Below are 20688 nucleotides of genomic sequence, written 5' to 3' on the forward strand. Positions count from 1 at the left end.
TGTGACTTCAATTTGTTCCAAGTCAGTCCCAAAAATTAACATGTCATCAACATATAAACAAATTATGACACCTTTGCCATCACTAAACTTGTTATAAATGCATTTATCAGATTCATTTATTTTGAATCCACTAGCAAGAATGACTTGGTCAAATTTCTGATGCCATTGCTTCGGTGCTTGTTTTAGTCCATATAAAGATTTTACAAGTTTACACACCTTATGCTCTTGACCAGGTATCACAAACCCTTCGGGTTGCTCCATATATATTTCTTCATCCAAATCACCATTCAAGAATGCTGTTTTAACATCCATTTGGTGAATGACTAGATTTTGGATAGAAGCTAGAGCAAGTGGCACTCTAATTGTAGCAATTCTAGCTACTGGTGAATATGTGTCAAAATAGTCCAAACCATACTTTTGTGTGAACCCTTTGGCAACCAACCTGGCCTTGAACTTATCAATAGTTCCGTCGATCTTCATTTTCTTCTTGAAGATCCACTTACAACCAATTGGTTTTGAACCCGGTGGTAAGTCTACTAATTTTCAGATTTTATTACCCATGATTGAGTCATCTCATCATTAATAGCTTCCTTCCAAAAGGGAGCATCTTGTGAGTTTATTGCTTCTTCATAGGTCTTTGGATCAGCCTCAGTATTGAAGCAATATGAAATTTGGTTGCTCACTGTATCTCTAGTTCCTTCAACTAGATACATATAAAAGTCCGAACCAAAGTCCTTTGACTTTCTAGCTCTTTTGCTCATTTTCAATTCAATGGTTTCATTTTCACCATCTTTTGTCAATTCACTTGATTTTGGAATAACATCTTTTATAGAGGTGAATCTATTCTCTTTAAAAATAGCATCTCTAGATTCAATTATGGTATTAACCGAAATTAAATCATTAGGTTCAATTACCATGAACCTATATGCTTTGCTATTTTGTGCATATCCTAAGAATATGCACTCCACACCTCTTTCTCCCAATTTCCTTGTTTTAGGTTGTGGGAGTTTTACAACAGTTCTACAACCCCAAACTTTCAAATAGTTTAGATTGGGTTTTCTTTTATTCCAAAATTCATAAGGGGTTATAGAACTCCTTTTATTAGGAACTCTATTTAGGATATGACAAGCCGTTAACAAAGCTTCACCCCAAAATCTTTGACTTAGTCCAGATTTTGACAAAAGTGCATTAACCATTTCTGTCAATACACGATTTTTCCTTTTCAGCTACACCATTTTGTTGTGGTATGTAAGAAGCAGTCACCTCATATTTTATTCCAACACACTCAAAATAGGTAATATCATAATATTCTCCACCTCTATCTGTCCTTAGCCATTTGATAAAGGATTCACAATGAAATTCAACTTCTGATTTGTATGTCTTAAATTTTTGCAAAGCTTCACCTTTTGAGTGTAACAAGAAAACATGACAGTATCTACTATAATCATCAATAAAAGTCACAAAGTACTTTTTACCACCCAAAGTAGGAGTACCATGCAAATCACATACATCACTATGAATAAGATCCAAGATTTTAGATGATCTTTCAACTTTAGGAAACGAATTTCTTGTGATTTTCATTAGCATGCATGTTTTGCATTTTCCTTCAACCTTATCACAATATGGCAGCAAATCAAGTTTCATCATTTCATGCATTCTTTTGTAATTAACATGACCAATCCTATTATGCCACAATTCAAAAGAAGACTCAACCAAATATGCAGAAATAATATCACTCTTATTATTTCTAATAGCAAGTACATTCAGTTTAAACATCCTATTGTAAAGATAACCCTTACCTACAAACATACCACCTTTAGACAAAATAAATTTGTCAGACTCAAACACAAGTCTAAAACCAAATTTATTTAACAAACCAGCCGACATCAAGTTCTTCCTACTTTCGGTACATAAAACACATTTGTCAAGGTTACAACATTGGCGGAAATAAATTTTAATTCTACTTCTCCAATGCCTTGAACCGGAATTGTAGCAGAATTACCCATGTAAACAATGATACTTTCATCCACCGGTTTCATGGACTTGAAGAACGTTCTATTGTTGCACACGTGTTGCGTAGCTCCAGAATCAACCCACCAAGCAAAATCATCTTCAATCATATTGATTTCAGATAGCATTGCCACAAGATTTTTACTTGTGTTTTGGGAAGACTCTTGTTTCTTTTTCTTGTTTTGAAGAATCTTGCACTCGAAATTGTAATGTCCCTCTTTCTTGCAATAGAAACATTGTCCCTTCTTTCTTTTCTTGGATTGATTCTTGGGTTGTTGGCCCTTCTTGCAGCCTTGAGACTTTTCAGTTTGTCTCTCTTCAATCACATGCACTTTTGAAGTAGAATCTTTGCTCTCTTCAAGGATTTGAGTATCATTCTTTTCTTGCATGCGAATTTCCTCTTCTACGTGAAGAGATTTAGCAAGAATTTCAAGAGAGATATCCTCTTTCTTATGTTTGAGGTCTCTTTTGAAATCTTTCCAAGAAGGTGGTAACTTATCTATTAAACAGCAAACAATAATGGCTTCATCCATATGTAGATTGTGTTGTGTGAAGTGATTAAGAAGCCTTTCAATCTCACTAAATTGCTCCATAACAGACTTACTATCTACCATTTTATAATTATTAAAAGTTGAGACAAGAAACTTCTTACTTGTAGCATTTTCTTGCATGTATTTGGACTCCAAACGATTCCAAAGTTCCTTAGCAGTAGTAATTGAATGGTAGATATCAAACAGGCTGTCACTCATGGTATTGAGGATGTGACCACAGCATATTTCATTGTCGTTCTCCCATTTCTGACGTTTTCGGATGTCTTCAAGAGTTTCTTCATCGGAATTGATCAATGATTTTGGTGTGGTCAAAACATAAACCACTTTGAGTGCAGTGAGAAGGAAACGAACACGTTTTTGCCAACGAATGAAATTTCCTCCATCAAACCTCTCGAGCTTGACAATGTTGGATGCCAAATCTTTCAGGGTACCAGCCATTGTAGAGTATCAAATAAAGCCTAAAGATTGTTGGGAAAATTGCAAAGAATTGGCAAATATATGTGACAAGAATTGGTTTCAAATCGTGATAGATATTACTTTCCTTTAGGCTTTTTTTGTCCGATATAAAGTGCAATAATCTTAGACAAATATCCTTTAGGATAAGATGAAATTTGTTTGTCTTAAACTCTTGCACAAAGTAAGACAAACCCTTTGTGAACTAAGGAGTGCTTTGAGAGAGTACACAGTAGTAGGAAAGTGATTTTCTGCAGCAAACCACTCTCTAGTTGACCTCTTTATATAGGAAGACTGTTTGGAAAACAAAAGAACTCATTAAACACTTGTATGAATAGGTTCAAAGTATTGTGTATGAATTGATTCAAAGTATTGTGTACAAATTCATACACTTTAATTCATGCATCTCATGATCATTAGATCAAAACATGAATCTATCCTTTCATTCAAGAATTCCCATATACATGAATACATTCATAAATGAATGTACATTTTAGAAACATCCACAATACTATACTCGTACCAAAAATTAATGAATATACATTAATTACATGTATGTACATCACACAAATTTTGAAAAGTTTCCAACAAACTATGCCACCAATATCAAAGTAATCTGCTTATAAAAGAAAAGTTAAAGGATTGTAATGGAAATATTGAAATAGAAAGAATCTGATTGATTAAAGAATGGTTTTTCTGTAAATCAAAGATATCAGATTACTCACATTCATTTCCATATGGATAGGGGCCGAAGACATGTCGGTAGACGAATATGTAGGTTTCTACCGAGCTGAGAGCTACATAGCCTAAGTACAAAAGTCAACGTTAATGTCCAATTGGATGCTAAAAAATCAACTTTTATTAATTGCAGCTATTTCACACTCATGTGCATACAAGTTTCAAATTACCATGACAATTAAAAAAAATAGTTTCAAATTACTACGACAATAAATTCAAAGTATGTTTGTTTGGCAAGGTTCAAAGTGAAAATTCAATAATTCATATGTTTGTTGGGATCATAACACAAATGTGCTTTTTAAAAAGCCAACCCACCCTCCTGTCTAAAATCTAACTATTCTAATTTGACTATGTTCCTATATATTTTTTTTGGCTAAAAAAGATTTGCAGCAATAAATAAAGATAAAATAGAAGTTTCTGGTATTCTGATTCCCCAAAATAGAAAAAGTCACATCATCAATTTCTGAATTAAACAGATGATCTACAGGGAATTGAGGTAGATGCGGTTGTGTACTATTATTGTATTTCTTGCATATTATGCTGTATAGGGAATACTGTATTTTATTAGTTGCTATTGACTGGGACATCAAATGTTGTAAGAAGTATAACAGTTTGTGCATACTAATTACTATGAGAAAGCATTCAAAAAAGAACTAAAACATGATGTTTATAAAGGAAAAATAGCAATATAATAAAAAGTGAGACAAAGAGTGGCACGAGATGTGGGACAGAAGATCCGTTGCGTATAATAACTGGACATACTCATACCAAACAAAAAACATGCCTGCCCCACGTTCGACTTCACAAGAAAATAAGATCTTAATAAAAGTGCCTTAATTCTTTTCAGTTAATGCCATATGTAAAGAAATCAAGGATAAGCATTTATTATATAACAAGGAGCAAATTATCCGGTTGACCACTAAACTTTTGCAATCGTCAAGTTTTGATTACTCAACTATTAAAAATCTGGTTTTGGCCACTAAAGTGCATAAAAGCGAGACGCGAAACCATTCTATTAGATTTAGCCGTTAACTTCATCGATGTGTCTGTTCACGCGACTTCCCATACAAAAGGCGGGGACAATTTAGGACCCGAATGCTACTCTCCTCACTACCCCAGCTAGTCCGCTCCCACTACCACTACTCCTCTTCTTCCTCCACCCTCTCTTCCTACATAGAGTGGAGATCCGCCAGAGCCACCTACTACGCCGTCGCGGAACCGGGAGACCTAGTTGGTGGGGCTTGTGGTTATGGGGACCTGGAGAAAATGGGATATGGGAAAGCCATAGCTGCACTCAAGCTGCACTCAGTACAGTCTTGTTTGAAAAGGGTCAGATCTGTGGAGCTTGCTTTCAATTTAGGTGTGTTGAGGACCTGAGAAGGTGTATTCCTGGGACTTCCATTATTGTTACTGCGACTAACTTTTGTGCTCCGAATTATGGGTTTGAAGCTAATGGTGGAGGACATTGTGATTTCCCTAATGCACATTTTGTACTACCCATTAAAGCTATTGAGAAAATTGCCATTTGGAAAGCTTCCAATATGCCCGTTCAGTATCGCAGGTATTGAGTTTGTGTGCTTATTCTTTAGCTGAATTCTCCTTTTCTTTCCTACTGTTTTTTTTTCTCTAAGCTAGAGTTAATCGTGTAATGGTATATTTGTAGCTGCATCTATTTTTTCAGGCCTATTCTGTAAATAAATTTTTTTATTTTATAAATAGTTGGTAAAGTAATCTTTATTAGCTTTATACAACAAGAAGAAGAAGGTCTATTTTCAACTTCCTAAATTAACCATGCTTTTTGCATTGAAAATTGTGCAAACGGACACATCGATAAAGTTAACTGCTAAATCTAACAGAATGGTCTTGACAGGTTGTCAGCCTGTGCAATAATAAAAACCTGCTCAACTAAAGTTAATTTTTGCAAATAGTGGTAAGTAGGGTCGAATTCACAGGGATTGAGTGTAACTGTTTCTTTTCAAATTCACAGTAACAAAGGGGGTGTTTTTGTGCAGAAGGTGACAATCAAATAAATTCAAATAGAATCTAAGAAACTACTAAAAAATTAAATAACAAATTACTAAAATCAAATGGGTGATAATTAAGAATCTAGCCAAGAAATAACTTCAGCAATAGTTCACTTAATTGATCATTGAAACAAAGGCAATTCTAATTATTTACTAATAAATAGGTTATAACTGCCAAACAAGCGATGACAGTCAACCCCTCCTTACTGTGTCGGTGATTAAGGTACGCCCGTTAATCACTACTCTAATTGAGAAATAATCTTAGGTATGCTCATAAAATTTAATTCCACATGTTATTCTTGGTTTTGATGATCACAAAAGTTCTTTGAAATGTTTATACAGGCCAAGAAAGTGAACACTTTGATCAGGCCTGATGGAACAAAGAAAGCATATGTTCACTACGATACTTTGGAAGTGGTAAACAAGATTGGAATAATATAAACGAATCTAGTCATTGTTTTGTTCCGATCAAAGATACTATCTTTTAAAGTGTGACAATGTTGTTGATGATCACAAAGTTCTTTGAAATGTTTATCTAACCTTCTTCAAATATAAGTATCTTTGCCTACCAAAGAATCAGGTACGCATATGTCATGAGATGCAAATCAACCAAAAGAAAAAGCAAAAACAGGACACTCATGTCGGACGTCCGGAAGGAATCTATCGGACGTCCGAAAGGATAAAGAGCATCAAGAAGGAAGCTCTGTCGGACGCTCGTAAGGAAGCATCGGACGTCCAGAAGGATCGGACGCTTGCCATCGGACGCTCATCAACCGCATCGGACGTCCGAAAAATTCCAAGATGACTTGCCAACTCTCTGCCAACGATCGGACGCTGTGCTGTCGGACGAAACAAACGCATCGGACGTCCGAACTTCAACTTGGCTGTTCTCGGACGATTGGTTCGGACGATGATTTGATCGTCGGACGTCCGACAGGTCCAACGGCTAGTTGACTCTTCAGCTGCCTTCTATCCGTTGGAAGCATTGATGAAACCCATTTCTGGTTCCCTTTAAAATAAAACTGGTCTGAACCAAGCAGGGACTTTTGCACACTTTATTTACAAGATCTCAAGAGATATTTTAGCTAGAAAATAGTCTCCAAAGTAAGATTTGTTCTCTAAGTGGTGTGAATTTCTTGTGAGCTTTTCTCTTGTGGTTGAAAGTCTCATTAGTGTAGCTTTGTTGAGGGTTATCTGAGTGATTGTAAAACTTCTTAGCTTGACTAAGTGAGGCTTAGGGCAAGGAGGAAGTGCTCCCTCCATTGTACATCTAGTTGATCATCTTTCATCAAAGAGAAGTTGCTCAACCTTGTGTTTGGTCTTCAAGTTTGAGGAAAGCTTGGTAGACAATCGGTTTGATATTTTATTTTACTTTTTGTTTAATAAAATTCTCATTACTTATTTATTCTTGTTTTTCTGATCAATATTGCTCTTGTCTTCTAATCTACTTGGTTGATCATTACTAGAAAAGAAGGTAAATTTTTATTAAAGAAAAAGTGCATAAATTCGATTAAGATTTTAATCAACCTAATTCACCCCCCTCTTATGTTGTTTTTGGGCCTTACAATTGGTATCAGAGCTTGGTCTCCTTGAGATTAAGCTCTAACGGCTAGGAGTAAAGATGACAACCAGTCATGCTATGTTTGTTGAGGGACAATCTGTTACTAGGCCTCCCATGTTCAGTGGCTCCAACTATGTTAGCTGGAAAGAAAGGATGATTATCTTTTTGCAATCTATTGATATTGAGCTATGGTTTATTGTGAGTGAAGGACCGCATGAAGCTAACTTTCTTGATGCAGAAACAGGTTTACTTCGACCAAAAACGAGAGCTGAAATGAATGCTCAAGATAAGACTAACCTCACATTGAATGCCAAGGCCATGAATGTTCTTTATAGTGCCTTAGATTCAAATGAATCAATTAGAGTAAAATGCTGCAAATCGGCCAAAGAAATGTGGGATAAACTAAGAGAAATCCATGAGGGTGGTGACAACGTGAAAGAACAGAAAAAGGCTATCTTGGTCACAAAATATGAATCATTTAAAATTGAACCTCTTGAGGATATTGACAAAATGTATTGCAGGTTCACTGACTTGATCAAAGATCTCGAGATGTTGGGCAAAGAGTACACCTTGGGAGAGAAGAACAGGAAAATTCTCAATGCATTGAGCAAAGAATGGGAAAATAAAGTGACTGCAATAGAGGAGGCTAAAGATTTAAGTTCTGTGCCTATAGAATCTATCATTAACTCACTAATCTCTTATGAGTTGAAACTGAAATCTAAAGTGCAGGAGGAAGAGGATGCTAGAGCAAAGAGAAACATTGCTCTAAACACTACTCAAGGTGAAGATGATACAGCTCACTTGGATGATGAAGACTCGGATGGTGATGATAATGATCTTGCTCTCATCACCAGAGACTTCAAGAGAATCTTGAATAAAAGATAATTTAAAAGGGGAGGACCTAGCAATCAATTCCAGAATCAGCCATCTATCGCAAAGTACAAAGGAAAACAAGATTTCAACAAGAAACAGTTGGACAAATACTTCGAATGTGGACAGGCTGGACACTATGCAAACGAATGCCCCATGAAGAAGATGAAAGATGGGAAAGCTGATCGAAAGCCAAGATTCAATAACTTCCAGATTACTTGGAATGAATGCAACTCCGAAGGGGAAGTTGAAGAAGAGGATGAATCAGCTCAAATGGCCTTCATGGCTGTTGGAAATAATGAGGTAATGTCCACACACTCTCAATCTGAAAGTGATGATGATGAAGATGATGATCTTGAATCCTTTGTTGAAAAACTGCATAATGCCTTGAAGGAATCTTATGATAAAAACAAGCAGTTAAAACAGAAAATGGCTTTTCTCATTCAAGAAAATACAAGTCTTTTTCAACAAAATAAACAACTAAAGACTGACAATAAAAGTCTTGTAAGAGCCGGATGTGATGTTCAAAATGAGCTTGATAGAAAAAAAAAATATTTGTGAAATGCTGAAGGAAAGACATGGTGATTTGAAAAAAATATGGACAACTTGGATGAAACGTTGAAAGCCAGAAAGCAGGATTTTATCAAAAGGAACATGGCATCTACACATCTTACTGCTTTTCAAAGAACATTTGCACACAACAAAAATGCACATGATTTCACAACATATAGAAGAGGTGGACTGAGATATGTCAAACCAGTATATGTTAAGAACTCTTCCATTATGTGTAGTTTTTGTTGTCAAAGGGGGCATTTGAAAGGTGATTGCTATGTGAAAAGAAATCTGAACAAAGGGATGAAATGCATGTGGTTAGTTAGATACAATGCTAACTATTGTGGACCCAAAAATTAAAATGGGTACCAAACACTTTCTCTTTTCAGGAAAAATGCTCAAACAAGTCCAAATGGTTCATTGATAGCGGTTGCTCAAGGCATATGACCGGTGATCCCTCTTTGTTCATAAAGCTGAAATCAAAATCAAGTGGAAAAGTGACATTTGGTGATGATGTGAAAGTTAAGACAATTGGAATAGGTGATGTTGGTAAGGATGGTGAAACTTTTGTTCATAATGTGCTCTTAGTTGATAACTTAGGTTATAATTTGCTTAGTGTTAGTCAATTGTGTGATAAAGACTTGAATGTGTTGTTTAGAAAGCATGAATGCATTGTGCTTGATTCCAAATACAATGTTGTGTTCAAAGGTAAGAGGTTCAACGACATATATATTGTGGTTCTTGATAGAATTGATTCATCTAGGTTAAAATGTCTTAAAGCTTCAAATGAAGATCCTTGGTTGTGGCATAGGAGACTTTGTCATTTTAACATGGATTTACTAAAGGAAATTTCGAAAAAGGAGCTTGTTAGAGGCTTGCCAAAAATCAGTTTTGAAAAGGATAAAATTTGTGATGCATGTCAATTTGGAAAGCAAACAAAAGTTTCTTTTAAATCAAAGAAGTGTGTATCTACTTCCAAACCTTTAGAACTCTTGAATCTTGACTTATTTGGTCCTACTCAAATCACTAGCTTGGGAGGTAAGAAATACTGCTTTGTGATTGTGGATGATTATTCTAGATATACTTGGGTAATATTTCTTGCTCATAAGGATGATGCGTTCAAGAACTTCACTTCATTGTTTGCTAAAGTGCAAAATCTGCTTGGTTTAAAAATTGTTAGAATTAGAAGTGATAATGGAACAGAATTCAAATATTGTGGTTTTCCAGAATTTTGTGATTATAATGGCATAACACATGAGTTTTCGATTGCAAGAACTCCACAGCAAAATGGTGTTGTAGAAAGGAAAAATAGGACTCTACAAGAGGCTGCTAGAACCATGTTAAGTGAATGTAGTTTGCCAAAGTACCTTTGGGCTGAAGCGGTAAACACTGCATGTTATGTGATGAATCGAATCCTTTTGAGACCCATTTTGAATAAAACATCTTATGAACTGATTTTTTATAAGAAACCTACAGTTGGTTATTTCAAGGTCTTTGGTTGTAAATGTTTTATTTTAAATTTAAAAGAACATCTTGGCAAGTTTGAGAAAAAATCTGATGAAGGAATATTTTTGGGATATTGCGAGAACAAAAGAGGATATAGAGTCTTTAATAGAAGGACTCTTGTGATAGAAGAAGCCATACACATAACATTTGATGAAACTAATGATGATAATTCCAAACATTCGTGTGAGGATGATGATGTAGGTGTTCGTGAAGGAATGGAAAAGCTGAAAATTGGAGATGGAGGAAACTCTGAACCGGAAGCAAAGGAAATGGAGAATGAAGCTCATGAAGATCAAGAAAGGGAAGATGAGGACAAAAATGATGATCCATTCAAAGATCTTCCTAAAGCTTGGAAATTTAGCCAAAATCATCCAAAAGAACTTATAATTGGTGATCCATCCGAGAAGGTAAACACTCGTTCCTCATCTAGAAAATTGATAGATAATTTTGCCTTAGTCTCTCTTTTTGAACCCAAAAATATCAATGATGCCTTAACGGATGAAAACTGGATTTTGGCAATGCAAGAGTGATGAGAACATGAAGATTTGCATGGATTCCTTTTATTTTACAAGTCTTCACATTCTAATGATGGTTGATGGTGCAATCGGGCTCGAGAATCATTGAAGATCCAAATTTTCCAAATTTTAATTAGCTTCCAAATCTTGATTGGTATCTTGATTGATATCTTGATTGATTTCCAAATTGAGAGTTAAGTAACTTGTTTGAATTAGGGAATAAAGGCTAAGGTCATGTTGACCATAGTTAAACCAATTTGAATTAGTTAGTTTCCTATTCTAGTTGAATTAGAGTTTTAGGAAAGCAGTTAATTGCTTCCAAATTTGTTTAGGAAGTTGTGTCAAGTTTAGAAGTCAAGTCAAATAAGGAAACTTGTATTGTTTCCAATTTAGATTAGGGTTTTGAGTCTTGCAAGGCTATAAATAGCCAACTTTATTTAACTATTGAAGAAGACAATCATGAGATGAATAAAAATTGAGAGTTTTCTCTTTCTTGTTCCTTTGGGAGCGTTCCTTGACACAAAGTGAGTTGTATCTCCTTTGTTCAAGTTTCGGCTTATCAATTCAAGACCATGTTGAATTGTGGCGCCTTCTACACTTGCCTGAGGTTCACTAATTCGTTTGGTTACGGGTTGAGATAATATCAACAAGTTCGTAGTCACGGGGATTAGAGGGGTCGTAAGGTTTCTCCATCTTTGTATCCATAACCTGGTCAAGATAGATCCTTCCGCTGCCTGATCGATTCGGTTCTTCAAGACAGGTTCTTGTTGGATCGAGTTCGTATCAAAGAGGAACTTAATCAATTTGAGAGGAATAAAGTTTGGACACTTGTTGATAGACCTCAAAATCAACCTATCATTGGCACAAAGTGGATATTTAGAAATAAGTTGAATGATAAGGGTGTTGTTGTAAGAAATAAAACCAGATTAGTTGCTAAAGGATATGCACAAGAAGAAGGAATCGATTTTGATGAAACATTTGCTCCCGTAACTAGATTAGAATCTATTAGAATGCTTCTTACTTTTGCTTGTTTCAAAGGCTTCAAATTGTTTCAAATGGATGTTAAAAGTGCCTTTTTAAATGGTTTTATTGATCAAGAAGTATATGTGGATCAACCTCCCGGTTTTGAAAATGCAAAATTTCCATGTCATGTGTTTAAACTATCTAAAGCTTTATATGGTTTAAAACAGGCTCCAAGAGCTTGGTATGAAAGACTAAGTGGTTTCTTGATTGAAAATGGTTTCAAAAGAGGTATTGTGGACACCACACTTTTTACTAAACAAGTGGTAAATGATCTTCTTATTGTGCAAATATATGTAGATGATATTATTTTTGGTGCTACTAATGAGTATCTATGCAAGGATTTTTCCACCACTATGCAAAATGAATTTGAAATGAGTATGATGGGAGAATTAAATTTCTTCCTTGGACTTCAAATACATCAAACTCTTGAGGGAATTTTTATAAATCAAGCAAAATATACCAAGGAATTGTTGAAAAGGTTTGGCATGGAGGACTCAAAGCAAGTTGGAACTCCAATGTGCACTTCTACAAAACTTGATAAAGATGAAGAAGGTAATCATGTGGATGAAAAGCACTATAGAGGTATGATCGGAAGCCTACTCTATTTAACCGCAAGTAGATCTGATATTATGTTTGCTGTTTGCTTGTGTGCTAGATTTCAATCTTGTCCAAAAGAATCACATTTGAATGCTGTAAAAAGGATTTTTAGGTACTTGAAAGGTACATTAGACTATGGTCTTTGGTATGGTAGGTCTAGTGAATTTGCACTATATGGTTATTCGGATGCTGATTTTGGAGGTTGCCGTGTGGATAGAAAGAGTACTAGTGGAACCTGTCACTTTCTTGGAAATTGTTTAGTCTCTTGGTTTAGCAAGAAACAAAATGCAATCTCTTTATCTACAACCGAAGCGGAATATATTACCGCTAGTGCATGTTGTGCTCAACTTTTATGGATGAAGCATGCCTTGAATGATTTTGGATTGTTGTATGACTGCATGCCTGTATTCTGTGATAATACTAGTGCTATAAATCTGATCAAAAATCCTATTCAGCATTCTAGGACAAAGCATATAGATATAAAACACCACTTTATTCGTGATCTTGTTCAAAAAGGTGAAATTTGTGTAAATTATGTTTGTTCTAAAGATCAATTTGCTGATATTTTTACAAAAGCTTTGCCATTAGATCAGTTCATTCATCTAAGATCAAAATTAGGGATAATTGAAAAATCAGCTTAAGTTTTTCTTTCTTTCGGACGTCCGAAAGAGGATGAACGGACGTCCGATGATGTTCTTCAGCTATTTTCCAGAATGCGCCTGTTCGGACGCAACTGTCGGACGTACAACTTCGTTCGGCCGTCCGACAGTGCAACGGCTCATTTTTTAAAAACAACTTTCTTCCTCATTTGCTTCAGACTCTTCCTATTCTATTTTCTCTCGGACGAAAACTCTCTTCTCTCTCACTCTCAAATTCATATCATTCTGAAACCCCCATTCCCAAATTGACTTAACCAAAACTGTTCCTAATCAGTTGCGATTCATTTCTCCTGATCATTTCACAGAATCAGCTATCATTTCGCACATTCCCAAATTTTCCTCAAAATCATACTTTCTCATAACCGCTCTGTCAAATCCTGTACAAGGCCTTTCTGTCCCAAAATTTCTGTGCAACTCACTTCCCTACTACTGTGTGCATCATTTGCATCCTTCATTCCACACATTTCGCACAATGGTGAATCTTAGAGGAGGAAAGGTTACTGCCGGACGCAAGCTTCCACTCAGGGATGAGGATGAGGATCTTCCTACGGTCAAACGTTCATCCAAGCGTTTCAAGAGAGGAGCCATAAAGGGTCAAATGTCACGGCCTACTCCACAACCCACTTCTCAACCAGAATCTGGACAGGGGACCTCTTCTCAACCGCCTCCTAAATCAGCCCCTCTCCCTCCATTCTTTGATGATGCTGCGAAAGACAAATACTCCTAGATATCCCAGAAAGGTGTCATCCCTCAACGAACTGTAAACCCTTCTGAATTTCGCTCCATAGGTTTAGAATCCATTCTGAGTCTATTTGCTTTTCAGAAATGGTCACATCTCATTTCTATGCCCAATGTCTATTATCCTGAAATGCGGCATCAATTTTTTACCAATCTTAGGAAAGGAACTGACCAAACTGAGATCATGTCCAGGGTAAATGGGGTAGACCTAATCTTTGATTCTGAAACTGTGAATTCCATTTTAAATACTACCATTGAACGTTTATGCAAAGATAAAATTGCTAATTTCTTTTCCTATGAAGAGCTCCCTACTGCTGATAATCATTTTGATGGGACAAAAATGTTAACTTATTTCAAAAGAAGTGTTTCCTCACCTGCTGATGCTAAACTGAATGATCTTGCTCCTGTGAATCTAATTGCTTTTTCAATCATTTCAAACCTATTTGTACCCACTGATGGCTACAGAACTGATGCAAACAAAATGGAGTTGTATCTCTTTTATTGTTTTCGAGAAAAAATTCGTATTGATTTTGGTTTTGTCATGTGCAAGTTTTTACTTCGCTACGCCACTGATTCTCGCAGAAAATTATCTTATGGAAAATTTCTTCAAAAGATATTTGAGTTTTACAAAGTTCCAACTCTAGGTGTTTGTCCCAAAGAAGCATCTTCTTATGCCTTTACCAAAGCATGTTTTGAAAGAAAAAATCTTGTTTTTAAAGATAATCTGTGGGCATATAAGGGGGCATCATCTAGTGAACAGAGGTCTAAAACTGTACATGATCCTTCATTCATTTCACTCACTCCCATTCACCCTAAGAAGTCTGCCACTAAAGCATCTTCCTCTTCCAGTGATGAAGTAATTGAGTTTTTTCGTGAACTCAAACAGCATGTTCTTCTTCTAGAACATGGCCTAATGCTCACCATGTCCTCTGAGCAACAAACTGCCTTTCTAGACAAAAAGAACCTTCTTTTTTCCCCCCTGTGGTTGAGGAAGTTTCACATGACAAAGAACCTCGCACCACTGATCCAGGTTCATCAGTTTCAGATCCAAATTCATCAACTCCGGTGACTCCTCATGGCCCTTCCACATCAGACAAAGGCAAGGCACCAATTGAAGAAGCTGCTGAAGATGATGAAGAAACTGATGAGGAAGACCTCTCCCAATATCAGCTCTCTCGAAGAACACCTGGATCCACATAGTTCACTACTTAGGACATTTGCATTCTGTTTGTCTATTTTATGTGTTTGTAATGTTCAACATTTGTAATGTTTTTCTTGTTGGTACTGTATGTTTATGTTAAGTATTTTGAATGATGACTGTGTTTATGGATGTTTAAGTATTTTGGTGTAATGAATTTGATTTGCATTGATGAATGTGTTTGTGGATGTGTTGGAAGTGATTGGTTGCCCTTTTGTGATGACAAAAAGGGGGAGATGACTGGATTGATTGATGATTGATGATTGGTGATGTTGGATTGATTGTTTAAATTTGGATTGGCTGATATGCTTAATTGTCATATTTTTGGAAAATTGTTTAATTCGGATGGGCAGCCAAGTCAGGGGGAGTTTTTCAAAATTTTCAAAATTTTATGATCCACTAAGTAAGGGGGAGCTCTTGAGAAAGGGGGAGCTTATACTGCAATCATCAAATTTCATTTCAAACTTTTGTTTTGTCATCATCAAAAAGGGGGAGAATGTTATTCTTGGTTTTGATGATCACAAAAGTTCTTTGAAATGTTTATACAGACCAAGAAAGTGAACACTTTGATCAGGCCTGATGGAACAAAGAAAGCATATGTTCACTACGATACTTTGGAAATGGTAAACAAGATTGGAATAATATAAACGAATCTAGTCATTGTTTTGTTCCGATCAAAGATACTATCTTTTAAAGTGTGACAATGTTGTTGATGATCACAAAGTTCTTTGAAATGTTTATCTAACCTTCTTCAAATATAAGTATCTTTGCCTACCAAAAAATCAGGTACGCATATGTCATGAGATGCAAATCAACCAAAAGAAGAAGCAAAAACAGGACATTCATGTCGGACGTCCGGAAGGAATCTGTCGGACATCCGAAAGGATAAAGAGCATCAAGAAGGAAGCTCTGTCGGATGCTCGTAAGGAAGCATCGGACGTCCGGAAGGATCGGACGCTTGCCATCGGACGCTCATCAACCGCATCGGACGTCCGAAAAATTCCAAGATGACTTGCCAACTCTCTGCCAACGATCGGACGCTGTGCTGTCGGACGAAACAAACGCATCGGACGTCCGAACTTCAACTTGGCTGTTCTCGGACGATTGGTTCGGACGATGATTTGATCGTCGGACTTCCGACAGCTCCAACGGCTAGTTGACTCTTCAGCTGCCTTCAATCCGTTGGAAGCATTGATGAAGCCCATTTCTGGTTCCCTTTAAAATAAAACTGGTCTGAACCAAGCAGGGACTTTTGCACACTTTGTTTACAAGATCTCAAGAGATATTTTAGTTAGAAAATAGTCTCCAAAGTAAGATTTGTTCTCTAAGTGGTGTGAATTTCTTGTGAGCTTTTCTCTTGTGGTTGAATGTCTCATTAGTGTAGCTTTGTTGAGGGTTATATGAGTGATTGTAAAACTTCTTAGCTTGACTAAGTGAGGCTTAGGGCAAGGAGGAAGTGCTCCCTCCATTGTACATCTAGTTGATCATCTTTCATCAAAGAGAAGTTGCTCAACCTTGTGTTTGGTCTTCAAGTTTGAGGAGAGCTTGGTAGACAATCGGTTTGATATTTTATTTTAATTTTTGTTTAATAAAATTCTCATTGCTTATTTATTCTTGTTTTTCTGATCAATATTGCTCTTGTCTTCTAATCTACTTGGTTGATCATTGCTAGAAAATAAGGTAAATTTTTATTAAAGAAAAAGTGCATAAATTCGATTAAGATTTTAATCAACCTAATTCACCCCCCTCTTAGGTTGTCTTTGGGCCTTACACCACAATTGCCTTACGTATTAGAAGAGCCCTATTCTAACCAAATAACATACTACCAGGGTTATTTTAGGTTAGCCCGCGTATTTTCCTGACACAAATGCAATCATGCCAGTTATCACTATTTTGAGACAATCAAACAATTACGGATTTAACGTCTCAATTGACAATAGATTATCAAATTTACTAATTATCCAGATCCAAGACAATCAATTAATTAAACAATCATAAGCACTGTAACCAGGGAATATGCGAATACCAATAAATAAAAAAAAGTAAAATTAAATCGATCTCACAATTTTAGGCGAGTCAAAGCATCCGTTGCTCCTTAACTAGAAAAAGGGGTTTAGCTCCTTATTGATGAAAAAATCCCATACAAAACTGCATAAATAGTTGCGACGTAATCTCCCAATTAGGGAGGAAAAAACTGTGGAAAATCGAATAATGGAAAAAAAAAAAAGACTACCTAGTCAAAAAGATGATGACCCCTTATTTCTACCCTAAGTGTAACATACGTGAATTCAAAACCACTAAAGGACGAAATTGTCCAAAACCCAAGAGAAGTCTTCTGCTACTCCCCATACCTATTGAATTACTAATCTATTCTAATGCTTGGCTCTCATGTGCGGCGGCCCCCCAGGAGAGAAACAACTCCACCTTTTGTGCTTCTTTTTTGAATGTTGTCTTCGATCTAATTACCAAGAAGGGTCGCGATTTGATATTTCAAAAATGTCCCTGGATGCCTGCTACTTGAACTTTTTCCTGATAACTGTCAAATTGACACTTGTTATGATATTTTCGTTCTACTCCCTGAAATAAATGCAAAATACTAAAAGTGAGTAGAATCCAACAATTAATCCACATCGGGTCAGGTAATAGGGGAAATTAATTATAAAATAAATGATAAAATTGTAACCTATCAATTCCATCCACACCTAAACCATGCTTGTTCTCAAGCATGAGAACAGTAAACAAGCACCAATATTTGACAATGGTCATTACTCCTTCTACCATATTGACAAGATACCGAGAAAATCATATATCAAGCATCCGTGACCAAAATCCGAGAAATATCACCCCAGTTAGCTTCTAAACCACAAAGTGCTCCAATTTCAGATTAACTAATTTAAGACAAAGGAATGGCGCACAACATTTATTAGCAAATGGTCTAACTATTAATCAAAATCTCAACATTAAATTCATAAATCGGTAAGCTGACTTTTATTATACACTAACACAACCTTCACTTTTTTATCACATTTTTCTACTTTTCTCTTTTTTTTATTCTTTTTTTTTTTTTTGCTTTTCTCAATAGTAACAAAAGACTTAGTAGCTAGCCATTTGAGTCTTTTGACGCGAACTCTGATATTTGTTAGATGAAAGAGCCCGGTTACTCAGCTTCTATCGCCACGTGACCATGTACTCATAGCAATTACTATTTTTCGACGCGAGAATCAACACTTTTGATGAAGATCCCCGGTTACTCGATAGTAAAGCCTAGCGGAGTACAGTCAACTCTTATTCACAGCTAAATAACACAAAAACTCAAAATAATATAAAAATCAAAAGAGAATTTACATCACCTAGCCTCATTTTCAAACATGGAGAACTGAGGTTAATAACCGGACCAATTCACATGAAAATGCCAACAATCATTCCCTATACTTAGAAAACTTAACCAAAAATTATAAGAGTAAAACAATCACCGATATTCACCCAAGAGATGTTCTTGGATTCAACCACATTAACTTGATACATTCTTATTATTAAAACTTGGTTAAAGTAGAAATAGTGGCAACAATCCAACATCAAATCTTGGCATGCACATGTGAGCTAATCACTAAAAAGAAAGAAAGAAAATGCACGAAAGATGGCCAAATAACAAACAAAAAAAATAATAATAATAAAGAAAAAACATCTAGAAACTAGAAACGCTAGCACCCTCATTTGTTCCCCCCCACACCTGAATCCTACATTGTCCTCAATGGAGGAAATAAAACAATTAAAGCGAAAAGAACAACGAAATTTTCCTTTCGGGTAGCTAAGGGGTAGGCAGGAACAGTGGAGGAAAGCCGATGTGGTGGAAGTACGCGGCCAAATTTTGAAACATCCTTGCCACTTGGCGGGTGATGTTCGCCAACTACGTGGTGAATCTGAGCCCGCAAGTGGTATGACTTAACATCAGAGGCCATCGGTGGGGGAGGCGCAGAAGAAGAGGGCTTGGGTCTCAGCATTTTCTCCAAATATCATTTCAATCAGCAAGAGACAAGAATTGCCCACAAATAATGTAAACAGCAAATTCAAAGCAATAACAATTTAATAGCCACTGGTGCCTCCCATATATCAATAGAGAGCGACACAACTTGCCTACCCAAAATCTCTCCAAATATCTCCAATTGCACAAGAACAACTCAGTCACACATGCCCAGCAGTCAATCAGGTATCCAACCAAATAGAACTGACACATGCAAGGGAAAATATTCCAACCAGTGCCACTGGTGCAAAACGTAGTCCAAAATCAATGAAATTGCTATAGCAAAGTAGAGCAATAGTAAACCAATAGTCCCAAGTGTTAATCCAATCACAAGAAAGAGAACGTGCCACCAACAGAGCAATATTAGAGCAGAGCAATTGCTAATAATGTCTCCCAATTCATCAGGCAACTTCAAAAAAAACTAACCAAAATCCTAAAAGAAACCTCAACGAACTTAGCAATTAAAAGCAATGGTCAGAATATTTCCCAGCAATTCAATTAGATGCATCCAATTTGAATAAGCAATGTAAATGGCATAGAAGCCTCCCAATCAAACAAACGAAAACAGAAATTACCCCACTAAAGTGGTAATAGACGTTCCAAGCAGACGATATCCAAATTAATCTCCACAACTGACCTCAAGTTACTCAGTAATAAAGCAGCAGAGTGGGTTACAATTGATTTCAAAAGTTGTCCACGCACTCGAAATTGCAAAATCACCAACAAGGGTTGCTGGACATGTTAAAGAATAGGAGTTAAAGGAATACCTCCACCTTGACGACTACACGGAGCGATGGTGCAGCAAGAGGAAAGGCCGGCAGCGCTGCGGCTTGGTCGCGAACAGGAGCTACGGTGGAGTTGTGGTGGTGAGAGAGCTGGTGAGAGGGGCGCGAGGACGGTGGTGGTCGTCGGCGCTGGCGGTGGCTGCTCCTCGTGGATGCAGGCTGCGGCGTCTCCGTGGGCGGCGGATGAAAGAGAGCCGTGCAGTGGCAACGTGTGAACGAGTGGCGGACGAAATGGGAGAGAGGGGAGAGCGCGCGCGAGGGAGAGAGAAGAGGGAGCTGGCGGCCGGCGCGAAAGCTTCGGGCGACACAGAGGAGAACAGGGGAGAAGAAAGAAAGAAGAAAGAAGAAGAAAAAAAGAAAAAAAGATTTTTTTTTAAAAAAATTCGCATCTTGAAAATCTAAACTACGGTGAAACAAGGAAAAAAAAATTTTGAAATTTTTTTTTTGAAATTGAGAAACCTAGCTACGATTGAAAATTTTTCTTTTGTTTTTTTGTTTTTAATAGTTTTTTTGCAAATTTTATTTTCGAAATTCAAAATTAGAGATTAACAGAAAATCAATAACTGTTTTTGAGTTTTTTGAATACTTACCTTTCTCGCGAATGTGACATGGGCACGTGATGAAGGCACGGAATGAGGAGCTCTCCAGATGACTTGACGCGGGCACGTCATGAGGACAAGAACCCTTTCTGACAAATCTGACCATGAGCTCTTCATGGGACTTGACGTGGGCACGTCAAGGGGATCGGAACCCCTTCTGATGAATCTGACCATGAGCTCTTCGTGGGACTTGACACGGGCACGTCAAGGGGATCGAAACCCTTTTTACTAAGTACCAGGAAATCGCAATGTGCCACGCGTCCAGTTGACACGGGCGCGTCATGTCAG

Source organism: Coffea arabica, chromosome 7c, assembly GCF_036785885.1.
Source record: "Coffea arabica cultivar ET-39 chromosome 7c, Coffea Arabica ET-39 HiFi, whole genome shotgun sequence".
NCBI classification, from domain to species: domain Eukaryota; kingdom Viridiplantae; phylum Streptophyta; class Magnoliopsida; order Gentianales; family Rubiaceae; genus Coffea; species Coffea arabica.